Source organism: Palaemon carinicauda, chromosome 27 (genome assembly GCF_036898095.1).
Source record: "Palaemon carinicauda isolate YSFRI2023 chromosome 27, ASM3689809v2, whole genome shotgun sequence".
Taxonomy (NCBI): domain Eukaryota; kingdom Metazoa; phylum Arthropoda; class Malacostraca; order Decapoda; family Palaemonidae; genus Palaemon; species Palaemon carinicauda.
Genome location: NC_090751.1, coordinates 40,789,814 through 40,805,885, shown reverse-complemented (window position 1 = coordinate 40,805,885; position 16,072 = coordinate 40,789,814). Strand labels below are relative to the sequence as shown.

Below are 16,072 nucleotides of genomic sequence, written 5' to 3'. Positions count from 1 at the left end.
AGTTACTTTATATCTATTCGTTTAATGGAAAGTTATATAAGGATTAAAAATACAAAATCCGTAGTTCTTTTTTTTAACCTTGAGAAGAGCATAATAAACATATCTGTTTGTGTGTATAGATATACATGCATAGGTAAGAGAGAGAGAGAGAGAGAGAGAGAGAGAGAGAGAGAGAGAGAGAGAGAGAGAGAGAGAGAGATTGGATTATTGTCGTTAATTTAAGCTCGGTCAAGTTCAAACTCTTTATTTAAGTGATACTGTGCTAACCAGACAAAAAAAAAAAAAAAAAAAAATCACGCATTGTCTGTAATTCAATACACGTGATGTTCCTTTATTAAATACTGAATTATATCCAAACGATTGCGTACAACAATTTGTAGACTCGCTGCCGATCTATCAAAATTATTAAAATTGTCATTTTTATTAGAATTATTACAATGATCATTATCATTAAAACTATTAGAGTTAATAATTGATACCATAGACTACATTATAAAACTAACATAATGTAAGTTGGAAATACAATCTTTTAAAGATAAGGATAATCTCAACATTATAGTATTAATATCAGCCAAATTAAAGAATGTGATAATTAATCTTCTAGAAATAAATTATTTTTTTTTTTTTTTTATAATGATCAATGAATTAGAAGCTGCAATTTCTACATTATATCATGTGGAGTACAGTGGAGTGTTTGCCTAGACCACGTTGAAAGGACTGGCATAGCATTAGAGATTTACAGATAATAGTTTTACGAAAGATTTATTGATCCTCCGAAATTCAGCCGACAGCTGAATGTACTTTGATATGTTATATAAGATTGGCATAAATGTAGCACAGCACTATATATTTGATGAATTTATTTGATAAACAAAATAATATGATAAGACGAACCGCAGTTTATGCGGTGTATTGTGAATTCATTTGATAAACAAAGAAATATGATAAGACGAACTGCAGTTTATGCAGTGTGTGGTGAATTTATTTATGCAGTGTATGGTGAATTTATTTGATGAACAAAGAAATATGATAAGACGAACTGCAGTTTATGCAGTGTATAGTGAATTTATTTGATAAACAAAGAAATATGATAAGACGAACTGCAGTTTATGCAGTGTATAGTGAATTTATTTGATAAACAAAGAAATATGATAAGACGAACTGCAGTTTATGCAGTGTATAGTGAATTTATTTGATAAACAAAGAAATATGATAAGACGAACTGCAGTTTATGCAGTGTATGGTGAATTCATTTGATAAGCAAAGAAATGTGATAAGATGAACTGCAGTTTATGCAGTGTATGGTGAATTTATTTGATAAACAAAGAAATATGATAAGACGAACGGCAGTTTATGCTGTGTAGGGTGAATTTATTTGATAAACAAAAAAAATGTGACAAGACGAACTGCAGTTTATGCAGTGTATGGTGAATTTATTTGATAAACAAAGAAATATGATAAGACGAACTGCAGTTTATGCAGTGTATGGTGAATTTATTTGATAAACAAAGAAATATGATAAGACGAACGGCAGTTTATGCAGTGTATGGTGAATTTATTTGATAAACAAAGAAATATGATAAGACGAACGGCAGTTTATGCAGTGTATGGTGAATTTATTTGATAAACAAAGAAATATGATAAGACGAACGGCAGTTTATGCAGTGTATGGTGAATTTATTTGATAAACAAAGAAATATGATAAGACGAACGGCAGTTTATGCAGTGTATGGTGAATTTATTTGATAAACAAAGAAATATGATAAGACGAACGGCAGTTTATGCAGTGTATGGTGAATTTATTTGATAAACAAAGAAATATGATAAGACGAACTGCAGTTTATGCAGTGTATGGTGAATTTATTTGATAAACAAAGAAATATGATAAGACGAACGGCAGTTTATGCTGTGTAGGGTGAATTTATTTGATAAACAAAAAAAATGTGACAAGACGAACTGCAGTTTATGCAGTGTATAGTGAATTTATTTGATAAACAAAGAAATATGATAAGACGAACTGCAGTTTATGCAGTGTATAGTGAATTTATTTGATAAACAAAGAAATATGATAAGACGAACTGCAGTTTATGCAGTGTATAGTGAATTTATTTGATAAACAAAGAAATATGATAAGACGAACTGCAGTTTATGCAGTGTATGGTGAATTCATTTGATAAGCAAAGAAATGTGATAAGATGAACTGCAGTTTATGCTCTGTAGGGTGAATTTATTTGATAAACAAAAAAAATGTGACAAGACGAACTGCAGTTTATGCAGTGTATAGTGAATTTATTTGATAAACAAAGAAATATGATAAGACGAACTGCAGTTTATGCAGTGTATGGTGAATTTATTTGATAAACAAAGAAATATGATAAGACGAACTGCAGTTTATGCAGTGTATGGTGAATTTATTTGATAAACAAAGAAATATGATAAGACGAACGGCAGTTTATGCTGTGTAGGGTGAATTTATTTGATAAACAAAAAAAATGTGACAAGACGAACTGCAGTTTATGCAGTGTATAGTGAATTTATTTGATAAACAAAGAAATATGATAAGACGAACTGCAGTTTATGCAGTGTATGGTGAATTTATTTGATAAACAAAGAAATGTGATAAGATGAACTGCAGTTTATGCAGTGTATAGTGAATTTATTTGATAAACAAAGAAATATGATAAGACGAACTGCAGTTTATGCAGTGTATGGTGAATTTATTTGATAAACAAAGAAATATGATAAGACGAACGGCAGTTTATGCTGTGTAGGGTGAATTTATTTGATAAACAAAAAAAATGTGACAAGACGAACTGCAGTTTATGCAGTGTATGGTGAATTTATTTGATAAACAAAGAAATATAATATAAACTGTAGTTTATTCTGTGTACATTATATGGATATTATCTTGAATTTTATCATTTTATCAGGTTTATCGGTCAAACATAGATCGTAGTAAGAGGAATATTTTCTTAACGGTAAAAAAATCACAGATATGACTTTGTGAGTTTTTACGTATAATTAATACAAAATCTTCCTCCATTGGATCTTTACTGTGCAAAGATTAAGAATACATTTTCTCCTTGTCAGGTGGATCGAAATATCAATTTTACCCTTTTCCATTAGTGGCTATAAAAGCCAAGTGAGAGAGACACGTAATGCTAGCAAAAGTTACTGACTACGATGTCAAGGAAGGCACTTGAATACCGCATGTGGAGGTAATTGTAACTTTGGAGGAGCAGCCTGCTGACCATAGGGATATCTTGAGTACTAGATATTCCCCTTCTCTCTCTCTCTCTCTCTCTCTCTCTCTCTCTCTCTCTCTCTCTCTCTCTCTCTCTCTCTCTCTCAAACCTCCACTACACCATTCTTGATATCTTGAGTACTAGATATTCTCTCTCTCTCTCTCTCTCTCTCTCTCTCTCTCTCTCTCTCTCTCTCTCTCTCTCTCTCTCTCTCTCTCAAACCTCCACTACACCATTCTTGATATCTTGAGTACTAGATATTCTCTCTCTCTCTCTCTCTCTCTCTCTCTCTCTCTCTCTCTCTCTCTCTCTCTCTCTCTCTCTCTCTCTCTCTCTCAAACCTCCACTACACCATTCTTGATATCTTGAGTACTAGATATTTTCTCTCTCTCTCTCTCTCTCTCTCTCTCTCTCTCTCTCTCTCTCTCTCTCTCTCTCTCTCTCAAACCTGCACTTCACCATATTTGATATCTTGAATACTAAATATTCCCCCTTCTCTCTCTCTCTCTCTCTCTCTCTCTCTCTCTCTCTCTCTCTCTCTCTCTCTCTCTCTCTCTCAAACCTCCACTACACCATTCTTTGTTATTTTCCCCCGAAGAGGCCTTTTCTTGGACAGCTGTTGATGACAGTGCTCATGGCATTTCATTGGCAAGTGAGAATGGCTGACGGAAAAAAATGTTCATGTCATAAATCTATTGATTTTCAGCAAATGCTCAACAAACTTTGGTTTTTATTTCCCTTCATTCAAATAAAAGTTCCTGAAAATCCTTTGTGCTTTATTACTAAAGAAGGTTTTTTTTTTTTTATAAAAGTTTTGTTGTATTTTGTCTAAACCAAAGTGTTTGTTATTTTCACAGATATTCCTAGGAAATAGTAAAAATTTTATATATCATAATCAGTTGATTACTTGACAAAATACAGGAAAATTACACGCTATCAAAGACAGAAAGTAGGCTCTTAGTTTATCTTTCTGATGAGGTATAAAAAGGAATCATTGTTTTTATAAGCATGCTTATATATTCGTCTAAAGATAAAACAGTAGCCACAGACGCTGGTGTCGACAGTCGCATCTATGCCAAATGAAAAAAAGAATATTTGTACAATATTTTAAGTGAGTGGTTGTTTGGTCTGTCATATTTACCTTTTATTATAAAATCCGATTACATTTCAATAATGTCCGTTATTTAAAAAAAAAAAAAAAAAAAAAAAGTATATAACAAAATATAGATATAAACTTAGACAAGGTTCTACAAAAAAATATAAGCCAAAATCAAAATGTATGGTTGAATACTCATTCATTACATAACTAGAAATAATAACTATATATCTACATTTATTATACAGCCTTTGTAATTCTAACCTCATAATTAAGAAAAAATTATGATATTTTGGTAATTATTGTTGTGTTTATAACACATCCACATACAACACAAATAGCTGGTGATCAACAAAATGGTAACTGTTTTTATCAACCTCTGATTTTTCTGCGATATCATTAGATAATGGTTTGAAAAAAAAAATCAATTATTCGTTTTAAGAATTTTCTGACAACAAAATCCATACCTTTTGATAGAGCTTTTTTGTCTCGACAATAGAAGAAAACGTACATTGGGTCAAAGTCGGTTCCATCAAATTGGTCACATTTTTAATCTTCTTTTAATATTAGCATATGAAGTCTTTTTTTTATAGTAACTCATGAATAGGCCTAATCACAAATTCCATTTCTTCTTTGACGAACGTACTATTAATGTTTTGCCACGTATGTTTCCATCTAAGGCTGGGATCATTATCTTATACTACCGCAGTTTATCTCTTCCAAAATGACATTATGTTTCTCTGTCACTTAGATTTAGGAGGTCTTTTGCTGTGATATACTTTCCTTACACAATATACTGCCAAAAGAATAATATTCAGGAGTAGAATATCACATTTCTGATAAATGAACTAATTGCATCATGCCATAAGAGAACAATTATATCTAGATAACCAGTTAATTCTTATTATGATTTTTAAACAAGTGACACAAAATATTGATTTTTCTTTTTCTTTAATATTTGTTATTCTCAAACTTCCTTCTAACTTTGACAAATGCAAGATACTACGTTTTACAGGTCGAGATATATCACATCATGCATACGTAAAAATTATTGCATTAAGTATTTTATGTTGGTTTTTTCTAACCGTAAGTGTGTGAGCTACAAACCACATTCTTAACAATATCAAGTTGATTATTAAGGCTTTCTAGCAAAGTGACCTTTTACATGAGATGTTAACTGAATTTTCAACGCTTTTTTAGGATCTTGACCAGTTTGTTTTACGTCTTCTCATACAAATTGCTGAAGTATTTACCCCGGATTTTACCACAGTTCAAAACTCTGAAACAAGTTAACTTGCATTTTTTTTTTTTTTTTTTTTTTTTTTTTTTTTTTTTTTTTTTTTTTTTTTTTTTGCCTAGCAATTCACCAATAACTCAGTTACAACATTATTATTTTATCAATAATGATCCAGTTGCAGCTACAATTCCTCTTTTTCCTTGGGTAATCTATTAATGAACCATCATCACAAAAAACTGTATTGTATTACCACAAAATCCATATACAGTAGTACGGTAGTTTAATTAAAATTTTCTCTTTGACAATTCATGTGGTACTATCCTTGTATTGGTTTTTAATGTTGTTCAATGGCTCCTGGAATATTATTTACAATAACACTGATGGTAAGCAACCTTGTCCAACTAACCTTTCTCATTAATTTGATATTCTTATACAATTTTTCCCATATGAAATAAATTTCTCTGAAAATTCAAACTCTTGCATAATTCTGAAAAGAAAGGGCAAGTTCACTTTATCAAAAGCTGTTAAAAAAACCCTGCTATCATATTACTTTCTCTTATATAAATTATTATATTTCTTGTTGTAGTACTGCAGAGAACGATAGATCTGTCTGGAATGTCGCAGTGTTGTTCTGGTGATAATGTTTTTGCAAGTACAAGTTTCAAACATTGTTACTTGAGTTTTTTAAAATAACTTCTGTTCCAAATTTCCATCGTTTGAGCGTAGTTTTATCATTGTCAGATCTTGTGAGTCCTATATATATTTATTTCAGCATATAATTTATTAGCTCTGAAAGATCTGTTTTGATATTGCGGAATCTTTTATAAAGCTCCGCAGCTAATCCATATCTTTTAAGTGATTTTCCATTATTCAGTTTATCCAACGATTTCCACAATTCATTAATTTCAAAATCCCCTTCAACAATTCTATGTCATTTTCATATAGCTTTCTTTTACATTTTTCAAGCAAACATGATTGTTCCCCATGATTTCCCTTTAGAACTGAATACATTACTTCAAAATGATCCGCAAGGAACAGGAAAAAAGGGATTTGTATCTGTTAGTAGGTTTCTACTTTTATGCATATATATACTGTATATATATATATATATATATATATATATATATATATATATATATATATATATATATATATATATATATATATATATATATATATATATATATTATATTATATATATATACATATATATGTATATATATACATATGAATATTGTATATATATATATATATATATATATATATATATATATATATATATATATATATATATATATATATATATATTTTATATACATATATATATATATATATATATATATATATATATATATATATATATGTATTTATACATGTATGTGTATATATAAAATATGTAATATATATATATATATATATATATATATATATATATATATATATATATATATATACATATATTTATATATATAGATATATATATATATATATATATATATATATATATATATATATATGTGTATATATATACAGAGAGAGAGAGAGAGAGAGAGAGAGAGAGAGAGAGAGAGAGAGAGAGAGAGAGAGAGAGAGAGAGATTAGGGACAATCTCTCTCTCTCTCTCTCTCTCTCTCTCTCTCTCTCTCTCTCTCTCTCTCTCTCTCTCTCTCTCTCTCTCTCTCTCTCTCTCTCTCTCTCTCTCTCTCTCAGTTTTATATGTGAATAATTTTTTTAAACGATGCCATTAATATTGACAAGCTATTTGTAACAGAAGATTAACTGTCCAAAACGACATTCAGACTATAATTTTGATAACAATCTTGATTATTTGTTAAATCACATAAAACGGGAGTTGAAAATTAAACCTAATTCCCAATTAGCAAAAAAACTTTAGATTTTCTGTTATATTTAGAAGAAAAGTTGAACATGATTAAAATCACGGATCTTTATTAAGAATTCGGTGTCCATTTTATCTTTTTATAGGCAGACAAATTGATAGATATTTTAACATGTCTCTGACAATCATTTAATGCTAAACGAGATATTTGCTCTACAGGAATTACGAATTATAGTTCATATGTAAATATATTTTGCACATGATTTAATATAAGTTAAAAGGCGTGTAACAATACTGTTTTCAATGATACGGAAGTAGTCTTTCTTTGTCTAAATAATGGTAGGTGGGCTATTTCTTGGTGCAGCCATTCTTGGGGCACCAACAGATGTGCTCATAATCACTTTTGGACATGGAATGATAAGGAAGGGTCAAATGAAAAGATAGTTTTGGAATTTAAATAAAAATTCAATTACTATAACTAAGATAACCAGTTTGACAGGTGATCTATTATTGTAGATGAGTATAAAGTAAGTACTGATGGTAATTATTCGTAAATAGTTATTCTCCAGAAGCAACCACTTACCAAGGGCCTTGTTTTCTGATGGGAGGGTCCAGAGAAGGTTTAAAGCCGTCGTTGCTGGCTCTAGAAGCTCAGTACTTTTATTCCGCTCTTAACCGTCCATATCAGAAGAACTGTATTAGAACTTGTATTTCATCATGAAGATTCAAAGTCTTTGTCTTTTTTCCTGTATCATATTGGTTGCCCCGATTGGTGGAACGTTTCTAAGTAAAGTCAAAAGGTTTTTATTTGACCCGAGCTTTGACTCGGTACCACAGATCGTTGACTCGCAGGATGTCCCCATATCGGACAGTTCTTATGTTGGCGGATTTGGTGATAATTATCACGAGGAGCATCCCATCTACGATGAATCTTTCTTGTTGAGTTTTCCCGTCTACGACGGTTATGACTATGACGATGGCGTTGACGTTGCTGATGAAGACTACTACGATTATGGCGGTGATAAGGAATACTATTGATCTGTTTTGAAGAATTGTCTACACTGTTTAAAGTAAATACTGGTCACAAAGAGAAATTTTAACTGTGAGGCATTATTTTTTACTAAGAATATTACAATTTTGGAAATTCTTGCTGTCGTCGTGATGTAAAAATTTTTAAGTTCTAAAAGCCTTTAATCTCTTAATTCTGAAATGTTAATCTCCCGGACAAATTATGAATTATTCCTCTTTTGGACAGTTAAGATTGTTTCCTTAAAGATTTGGAAAAATTTTAATTCATTCATGAGACGTGGCATTATCGTTAGCTTTGATGCTTGCCCAGTAGAATGCTTTAATGTAAATCTTTTTAACTATAGCTCTAAACTTTGGAAGACTTTTTAATTCATTCATGACACCTGGCATTGTTGTTAGCTTAGTTACTTGCCTCTAAATTATTTTAATATAAATTTTTTTAAACTTTATCTCTAAGCTTTCTTGCTCAAGAATTTCATATAAAATATTCGCTTGTAACTTAACGTTCAGATGCACATATAAATTGATATTTTTGTAGTTTATAATTTCATATTTTTGTAGTTTATGCTACTATCATAATTCAGGAATCTTGGATAAATTGTCAAAAAAAAAAAAAAAAAAATCTTTGAGGTATGTCTACCTGAACGCTCTTGAATTCAGGATATAACTTTTTGATGCTAAGCCTACTGAAATAAATAACCTTGTGTTGAACTTTCAGATTATTGTCCTTAACTAGAATATTATATTGTTTAGTATTTGATAAAAATTGCAGAATTAATGGAATATCTCGAGGTATATAGTTTGAGATTGCTTACGGCAAAAACTAAAATTTTTAACCTTTGGCTTATTGAAACTTAGAACAAATAGATCTAATAAAGAAACTTCGATCTAATAAAGAAACTTCATCCTATCATTAAACTGTAAGGAATGCTTTATCTAAAACTTTACTGTTAGTTCTATTATAGAATAAGGGTTTATTGGGTAGTCTCATATCAATTGGTCTTCATTTTCATTAAGTTTTGGACTTGCTTGAGTAATACATGAATCCTGAAACTGTAACATTATGTATATTACAGCAGAGGTTTGTGTTTAGGTTTTATAAAATGGCTTTTCTTTGAATTAACAAATGCATTTCAGTATCTCTGCTGTAGTGCTCACCTTGACTAACACTGCCACAAACGTATTAAACTGTAACACTCTTTTTGAGGCTGAATTTAGTATGTGTAAAAAGTACTGCAACAACAAACCGCACATTGTTGAGGCTGAATTTGGTATATGTAAAAGTACCGCAAGAAACATACCACACGGTGTTGAGTCTGACTTTGGTATGTTAAAAGTACCGCAACAACAAACAGCACAGCGCTGAGGCTGAATTTGGTATGTGTTAAATGTACCGAAACAACGTACCGCATAGTGTTGAGGCTGAATTTGGTATATGTATAAAGTACCGCAACAATAAACCGCAGTGTTGAGGCTGAGTTTGTGTAAAAAGTACCGCAACAATAAACCGCAGTGTTGAGGCTAAAAAGTACCGCGACAATAAACCGCAGTGTTGAGGCTGAATTTATATGTAAAAAGTACTGCAACAATAAACCGCAGTGTTGAGGCTGAATTTGGTATATGTAAAAAGTACCGCAATATGTAGACAGTACCGCAACAACAATCTGCACGGTGTTTAGGCTGAATTTGGTATATGTAGACAGTACCGCAACAACAATCTGCACGGTGTTTAGGCTGAATTTGGTATATGTAAAAAATACCACAACAACATACCGCACAATGTCCATATTCTTAAAATATATTTGACCCTCCATAATAAAAAATCTTCTCGATTCCTCAACTATATTATGCTAGATGGATAATCTGAGGGGAATAAAATATCCAGTATGCATTTTAAGATGTCGGGAGAAACTTTTCTAAGATTAAAGCAAATCAAAGATCTGGTACTTTATTAAACAATAATCTCTATTCTCTTTAATATAAAATCATAATGGTCAATAAAAGTTTACATAATTCCAACATTACGTTTACAAATAAGTATACCACACAGAAACTCCTTTTTAACCATAGTAAATTTCATACCTAAAACGTCCTGGCATTAATGAAATACCGTGTGTCGTATGAGATAAAGTAAATATAGGTGAAGCTATTGGCACTAAATGACAAAATGTGACCACAAAAATTAAGGAGGCTGTATTTTAACATGAAAAGCATATTTGACTCTAGCATCAACATTAAATAAGCAACAATGGAAATATTGATAGAATAAGTTTAACAGTATTGTTAATATAGATGTAACTCCAGGACCAATGCAATTTTTATCAATTTGGGTAGAAGACACTTTGCTCCTAAAAAAAAAAATTAGATAATACTAGCTAAAAGATATCAAAATTATAGTAAATTTTACCTAATGGGCGTCTCTAGCATAATACTTCAAGGTATGCTTGTTAGTATATGATAATGTTATCTTAATGTTTTGATTTTCATTTCTGAAATTGTTTTCTTAGTTTACTTTGGAATCTGGTCATTTGGGTAAGTGGGTATTTTTGAAATATAGTAGTTAAGTTTTCACTCCGAAAGTCAAATATTTTTACATATTTTGAAAGCGCTCTTATTCATTGGAAGAATTTTGTCAAAAAAAAAAAAAATAAATAAATAAATCAGGAATAACTAAGATTTCATAAAGATTTTTTTTCATAAAAGCAGGTCGTATATTTAAAAGTTAATCATGAAAATTAATAACCCATTTCTGACAAAAAGGAGCTCATGAATTGTTTATAATGGTGGTTAAAATAATAAGGCTTACGAAGATCAATATGGGCGATTAGGTGGATGAAAACCTATATCTGTCCTACCGAATATATATATATATATATATATATATATATATATATATATATATATATATATATATATATATATATATATATATATATATATATATATATATATATTATATATATATATATATATATATATATATATATATATATATATATATATATATATATATATATATATATTATATATATATATATATATATATATATATATATATATATATATATATATATATATATATATATATATATATATATATATATTAAGAGGACAGCATTTTGTGGTTTATCTAGCGTGATATACTGTAGCTTGAGGTAACTTTCTTTTTTTATTCTTTTTTTTCCATTCAGACTTGGATCGAAGTAGATTTTTCTCGTATCATATCAGGACAGCAAAAATATTTTTGCTGTATTCCAAATATAATAAAGAATCAATACATGAAACTGTTCTCATAGATTTTATCATATATTTATTTGTTTCTCTATTTTCCCCCCACTTTTTTTTTTTTTTTTTTTTTTTTTTTTTTTTTTTTTTTTTTTTTTTTTTTTGAAGCTGGTGACAGGAAAAAGATATGCATTTGTCAAATTCAAAAGTAATACCAACAATAAAAAGGAAAAGGAAGAGTCTAATATCTGAGGTTAATTAGCCTTTATCAGTAATTGAAAGTAAAGCCGCCAGTAAGAATAAATAAGCAGAATATGATTAAATTCACGGGGAAATTATGGAAACTTTGTCAAAGGCGAAGAGTAAAGAGGGTTATAAGAAAGCAAACCAAGATCCTGATGACAGTAGCTGTATATTGAATATTGTGTTGTAAAAGTTAACAACCAGAAAACCACTGGCAACGGTTTGAATACTGTACTGTGCTAAACCAGATATTATTCGGTGTTTGAATGTATATGGGTATGTGTACATATGTAGATAGTTCATTAAAGTAAAATTTATTTGATTTTGGGTCCACAGTACTCCAAACCCCACGACACTGCTATATTAAATGAATCAATACCTACGCCTTACATCATTTTAGTTATGTACTATTACCTTAGACATTTTTCATAACCACTTTATGCGCTTCTTGCAGAAAATTATAACATTAAACTTCAAGTGGATAGAATACAAGATTTTCATGTTTGTTAAAAACATTTGCCGATACCTTGTAAACACCTAACATGTAAGAGTTAATGTGTTTTGCACAAAGTAATCCTTAACAAAACAAATGCTGTAAATCAAGCAACGGAAATTTTGTGTTTCATAGACTTGATTGTACGATTTGAATAAATTTAGTAAAAATGAACAAAAAGAGACTGCATTGGTTTTGAATTTCTACCACTTTCATGAAGCTTAAAGACCAGAGGAACAGACGACCAGCTGTTTAATTCACGCCAAGGCCTAATGAAAAGAAGAAACATGTGTAAAGCTTAACCATAAAGTAAGCTTCTCACGTACCTTCTGAGGAGAGGAACTCTGGAAAATGAAAACAAAAGGAAAGTAGCAAGCCAATTCCAACGCTAGGCGCAAGCTTTTTGAAAAATTTTCACAAAGGAGATTGCTGATTTAACTTCATACAGTCTTCAATCAAACCGGGATCAAGAGCAGCAATCTAAATTTGCTGACCTGAAATTATAACAAAATAGTTTTGTATCTTCAATTTCCAGCATCCATTTCTATAATATTCAAAGTCTGTTACAGAATTATTTTCTTTCAAGAAAAATATGCTTTGAACTTCTAAGAACCTCTTGCTATGCAGCTATTATTATATTATCCTGTAGGCTAATGATCTATATTGGCAATCATCCTTTCAAACTCTATTTCATTATATGGATTCTAAACTACTTTACTGTCTTGCGGTAATTTCTGGAAATTTTTTAACAATCGGTAAACATTAATTATGACAAATAGCCAGTCCAGAATTTTTTTATAAAATGCTTAAGATTCGATGTTTTAAATTCAGTGCTATTCAGTTACAGATAAATTCAAATTCTCATTCAAAACACTTATTGATATACATTAAATGGAGTGTAGCCGTATGCTACTACACCCACCAACAAAATTCATCAGAGTCCAAACAATAAGAATTGTAACAAAAAGCAAATAAACTAATTTATACAAGAGAAAATTTTATACTAAAAGAAATTATATTTAGCAAAAATTAAACGAATCAATTATACTATGGCCACACTATAAAGCAGTCTTTATACAAATCTAAAGTTGATGATATGCTATAACAAAATTAATTAGTTAAAAGACATACAAATCAAGTAACAAAAACTATTTTAAGAAAAGGTATAAAAATCAATAGTTATAAATTATATTATTGTACAGGCAAAATAGATCAATTATTTATTGCAAGATGAATTAGGAAATTTCTTTACAATTCTGGAACAAACGTTATTGTTTCAGAAAATAACATGACTTATTATGTTATCTGTTGTGGTGTTCCGAAACTCTGATAATTAATTATATCAAATAACAATGGTGTACAGTATGTTTCCGTAACTCCTCACATTACTAACATTTAGTTTTCATCGTCATTGTATTCCCAAAAATATCTATATCCCAAAACGTAACTTCATTATTAAATTATCTAGTTTAGACAATGCCCTACCATGATATACAATATTGCTGTTTTCCGACACAAGCAAATAATGTCATACTGATACTATCGTTACTCAAAATTTTGTCGAATTTCAGCCGCTTCCCACAATGACCTCTACTTTTAGGTCTTTCTTTATTCTTCTCGGAGTCATTGGGCTTTCTATATCAATATCATTCTTTTTGGTAGCATCCTTTGCCAAACTATCGGCCATCCCATTCAACTTAATACCAAGGTGAGACGGTACCCCCAAAAATCTTCGACACAATTCCCCTGATCTTTTATTACAGACACAAGTTCTTTGTATACTTATTCACTAATTGTCTATCAACCGGATATCTACAGTTAAGTGCATGGAATTCACTCGGGCAATCAACATAGATAAAAACGATCTTTCATCTTGTTTACTACTAGGGCTAATCCTTCATGAATGGCCTGTAATTCAGCTGTAGTAGTAGAAGTTTTACATTCTGTATTTTTTAGTGTCACATCAGTATTCACATCATTTTCATAATATTCTCTTACAACAACCCCACATGCAACCTTAAAACCACCCTCTGAAACATCCCAGCACATATTTATGCTATTAGCCTGAAGCATTGTGTTAATTTTAGACAAAGTAAACTGTTTCATTTCGTGTGTATTACACTCACTTTTTTACAAACTAGTATATAAATACATTTTGTAACGCAACCACGGCTTCATTGGAGCCACTTCTTGTAATTTTACATAGTTATAAAATACATTTCCTATATATATTATATACAGTTTCTTAAAATAATTGTTATACTTAGCAATACATCCTCTATTAATTAAATAGCTGTCAATAGCCGTCTTTAAGGTCCTTTCTCCCCTTCTAATCATACAAAGAGCAGCCATAGCCGCTACCCCCTTGAGTCAAGATTCTGCTACCTACCTTATTCGGTCAACAACACTCGGTAGATTCAATTTCAGTCTCATGATTTCAATCCTAGTACTCAATGGACAGCTCAAAATGACTCTTAGTGCTTTATTCTGGACAACTGCCAGAGGTCTCAACCCAGCATTCGAATTATTCACCAGCACATTTCTGTTACAGATCAGCTTTTGATTTGCTAATATTTCCTTAGATAATCATGTTGTTAACTACTGGACTCCTCCTCTCCGTCTGCAGGAAACAAGATAGTTATAACCGTTTAATAAATCATAAGAACACTTAAACAGTTAATGGATAAAGTAATCGATATCTTAAATCAAAAGGGCATGATTGAAAACGAAGTAATAGATACATACAAGTGAATCAATGAGAAATAAATTACAGCATGTATTATGTGTAAAAAGAATGAGGGCCCTTATGTAAGAATACAGCAGTTTACCATGACGGAGCCTCGTTCTCTATTTGAGAAAGTTTGAAAACCGAAGTCGGTTCCTCATTAATGCTTTGTCTTTAGTCAAACCTTGGCAGTCTTCGGATTCAGAACTCAGATCAGACGCCGTCCAAAGTACTTTGACACCATGAGGCCCGCAACACTTCTTACATTCTTCTCTATGATTGTGTACGCCTATGGATCCATTCTGCAGGGCATTGGCTCTCTTCTTGGACTTGTTACCCCACCAACGCCGGTGATCGTCGAGACACAAGAAGTTGTCGTGCCAAGTCCGGTTATCGTACCTGAAAGTCCGGTTATCGTACCTGAAAGTCCTGTTATCGTACCTGAAAGTCCTGTTATCGTAGATCATGGTGTTTATTCTAGTTACGATGAGGCGTCATATGATGAAGTTTTTGCACAGTCGGACTACGACCATGTTTATTAGGTGTATATGTTTCCTTAATAATCAAAGTGAGCGAGGATGTCGTGACTTTAGTGGATACTCTGTGTTTCAGTATTTCTATTGTATTGATTCTACGGTAACCATTAGGAAGATGTTTCATAACGAAATTTGTAATTTTAAATCTATTTCTTATTTCAATCCATTCTTAACTTCATAATGTTAAAACCTTATGAATCTTGGGACGTGAAGATGAATGTTTTATTCCATTTCAAGTATTTGTAAATCCAATTTTTATTTTAAAACCTTTTTTTATGAACATTAGGCATAAAGATTGTCTTATACCATTTACGGTTTTGAAGAATTGTACATGGCGCTTTTAGTCAGATCAACATTATTATTTGACTTAATAAAGACTTAATTTCTATTTTGAGGACGTGGGTTA

The 16,072-nt window shown here is 30.7% G+C and overlaps 1 protein-coding gene and 1 long non-coding RNA gene across 3 annotated transcripts in view; both read right to left on the bottom strand.

Moving 5' to 3' along the window:
• LOC137620700 (uncharacterized) overlaps positions 1-16,072 on the bottom strand; it is a 561,924-nt gene that overhangs the window by 239,750 nt on the left and 306,102 nt on the right. The window lies entirely within an intron of this gene.
• LOC137621167 (uncharacterized) overlaps positions 15,011-16,072 on the bottom strand; it is a 1,234-nt gene continuing 172 nt past the window's right edge. Inside the window, exons 1-3 of the long non-coding RNA XR_011040148.1 lie at positions 15,572-16,072; positions 15,234-15,529; positions 15,011-15,025 (exon numbers count right to left, since the gene is read on the bottom strand). The exon at positions 15,572-16,072 is cut by the window's right edge and continues 172 nt beyond it. This is a non-coding gene — a long non-coding RNA (uncharacterized lncRNA). The remainder of the gene's footprint in view (positions 15,026-15,233; positions 15,530-15,571) is intronic.